The sequence below is a fragment of the Phocoena sinus genome, chromosome 1 (assembly GCF_008692025.1).
Source record: "Phocoena sinus isolate mPhoSin1 chromosome 1, mPhoSin1.pri, whole genome shotgun sequence".
Lineage (NCBI taxonomy): Eukaryota > Metazoa > Chordata > Mammalia > Artiodactyla > Phocoenidae > Phocoena > Phocoena sinus.
Genome location: NC_045763.1, coordinates 5,994,615 through 5,998,005, shown reverse-complemented (window position 1 = coordinate 5,998,005; position 3,391 = coordinate 5,994,615).

The window sequence follows — 3,391 nt, the reverse complement described above, 5'->3', positions numbered from 1 at the left end:
AGATGTTCAGAATGTGATGGAACAAAGATTATTGCTGATACTGCTAAAGTGTTGATGTTTTGTTGGGTTCATCTCTGTTTAGTTCGGGAAGGCTTTATAGAAGAGGTGAATTTTTTTGTGGCCTTTGACTGTTTAGAAGACTAAAATGGATAAAGCAATGTGATATGTATTGATATTCTAAAGCAAATGAAAATTGTACTAAAAGAGTATTATTACAGCTTTGGCTAGCTTAAATATTATGTGCATCTAGTAAGCAATAGAACTTGCCTTAGCTTCTTATCATGATTTTATCAAATAAAATGCAGAAAAGTGAACATTCTAAAACTCTTCACACAGCTGAATGAAGCTGTGCACACAACCTCTGGTAGAATAATTCTGAAGTGGCTGATTTTGTTTAACCATAGGCTGGTAAAACTAATCTTGAGAACTTTTTAGCTCAGTAAAGACTCTTATGTCATTGACCCAACTTCAAAAGGTGAGCTAATTACTGTGCTAGGAAACAACACACATCACTTTCAGGGGAGGTAATACCTCTGCCCACAGAATATCCAAAATGTAAATTAGCAAGTAGCAGTAAGTTAAATAAAAATATAGTCCAGTTAAATGTCATGCTGTCATGTTAAACCCAGAGTCCCACAGTTAAATGAGGTTAGATGGTGACACTGAAAGTGCTAGGAAATTATCAGCTGTGCAGTTTCTATGGTGTGACGCTCCTCCATTCGGCCAACTCTGCTGAAGCTGGTGGAGGAGATCCCACAATTATCACAGGGAGAATGACTCTCAGATGATGCTCAGAATTGGGAAATAAATTCTGTAGACAGCCCATGCATTTTTCTCCTTCTCTCTTGCTACTTGCCCTGGTTGCTTTACTGATAAGCATTGTGGGAGGCTGGGGAGGGAAATTTTTGAAATAATAAGTCTCCTAATAACAGTTACTATTTTCTTGAGAGCTATGTGCCAGGCATTGAACTAAGCATTTCATATTCATTGTTTCATTTAATCTTCACTAAATGAGGGTGGGGTACAGGGTTCCTGTATCTGTAAGGTATGGTTGGAAAAACTGAGATTTAGGGAGGTGAAGAAACTTGCCCAAGGTTGCGTGACCGTCAAGATGGCAGAGCCTAGATTCGATCCAAATCAGCCTGATAGTAAAGCTGGGACTCTTAACCATGTGCTATACTCTACTATTCCCATTACATGGGGTGTGGGTGAGGGTTGATAAAATTGGGGCATGGGTAGCAAATCAAGACCACAATGAGATACTTCACACCTACTTGGATGGCTATAATAAAAAAGTTTCTTGTTGTTGTTAAAAAAAAACCCACAGGAAACCAACAAGTGGTAGCAAGGATGTGGAGAAATTGAAGCCCTTGTACATTGCTGGTGGGAATGTAAAATGCTGCAGCTGCTGTGGGAGACAGTCTGGCAATTCCTCAAAAAGTGAAACAGGCTGACCACACAACGGAGCCATTCCACACCCAAAAGAACTGAAAACATACGTTCGTACAAAAACGTGTACACAAATCTTCATAGCAGTGTTATTCGTAATAGTCAAAAAGTGGAAACAACCCATATGTCCATCAGCTGATGAATGGATGAACAAAATGTGGTAAATCTACAGAATGGAATAGTATTTGGCCCTAAAAAAGGAATGAAGTACTGATATGTACTACATCATGGAAGAACCTTGAAAATATTATGCTAAGTCAAAGAAGCCCTATGCCAAAGACCAGCTGTCGTATGATCTATGTATATGAAATGTCCAGAATTGGCAAATTCGTTGAGACAGAAAGCAGATTAGTGGCTACCAGGGGCTGGGAGGAGGGAGATTGAGGAGTGACTGCTAATGGATGTGGGGTTTCTTTTCGGACCAATGGAAATGTTTTGAAATTATATACTGGTGATGATTGCACAACGTAGTGAATACCAAAATCCACTGAAATGTACCCTTTAAAATGGTGACATTTATGTGAACTGTATGTTTCGTTTTGGTTTGGTTTTTAAAGGCAACTTCAGGTCAGATCTGGGGTATCCTTGAATACTGGACTACAGGGTCCAGGTTTTCTTCTGTGGACAACAGGGAACCACTGAAAGTTTCTAAGGAGGTTGATGGCATCATAGGAGTCGTGGAGATGTGTAAGGTTCTTAGCGTACAGCAAGTGTTTAATAAATATTTGCTCCCCTCCCCGCTCATCCCCCAATTCAAGACAAAGCCACCCTGTCTCCTATGGAAAAAGAACTCTTCTGTTTGGATCCTAATAGAAAACCATCTGTTTTATTGAAAACCACTCTGGCTTTTGGCTCCCTGGTCGTCTTCCTGAGGGCCTCTAGCCACTCAGTGCTGGGTGAGTTTTAGCGTCTTGAAAGCATCCTCCTCCTCTTCCTCTCCTCTTATTCTTTCTTTCTTTTTTTTTTAATTTGAAATAATGGTTTTCTAAAAGCCCTCATAGATCCTAACTTCACCCAATAAAGTCACCCGCCATATAAATTCTATGCTTCCTTTGTCTCCAGTTCCCGTCCATTTCTTCCCCCTTCTTCCTCCATCTCACCCAGATAGCAAGGAACACAGTCAAAAGGAGTCAGGTCATCTTTGTTTCTAATCCTGGCTCCCCGTCCTGCTGATAATCTGGCTAGACTCATAGCTCAATGATCTTATTTGCATAATGCTGTCATACGCATCCTCAACATCACATCAACACCTAGGGTTCATTTGCAACTAAGTCGCTTATCTGATGCCTGGTACATCAGCTGCAGTCAATAAGTTATAGCTATAGCATCACTATTATTATAGGGTTAAGGGGTAGTAATTGACAGGAGTGCTGACCTTTTTTTTGCGCGGTACGCGGGCCTCTCACTGTTGTGGCCTCTCCCGTTGCGGAGCACAGGCTCCGGACGCGCAGGCTCAGTGGCCATGGCTCACGGGCCCAACCACTCCGCGGCACGTGGGATCTTCCCGGACCGGGGCACGAACCCGTGTCCCCTGCATCGGCAGGCGGACTCTCAACCACTGCGCCACCAGGGAAGCCTCTGACCTTTCTTTAGTAGAAGTGGGTTTCATCCTTCAAATCTCAAATATTTTAAGGATGCCTTAAAAGCTTTGACATGGAGAACTACTTTAAGTGACGAAATCTGTTTGCCAAAGTCATCTGAAAAATGCCCTAACAGCAGAGGGCTGCTTTTAGTATGAAGTGTGTTATTAAGTGGGGACAGAAGCTCTAGGGGACTTTGAGGTCAGCAAATATCAAGTGAACTACCTCACAGAGCTGTCTCTGGGGATTTCCCACGAGGCCCCGCCCCCGGTTGAGTCACCAAACTCCCCTCTTTGAGTCTTTGACCTGCAGCCCTTGTCAGCTGCAGAACCTCACTGCTCTGAAGATCAAGGAGTAGGAAA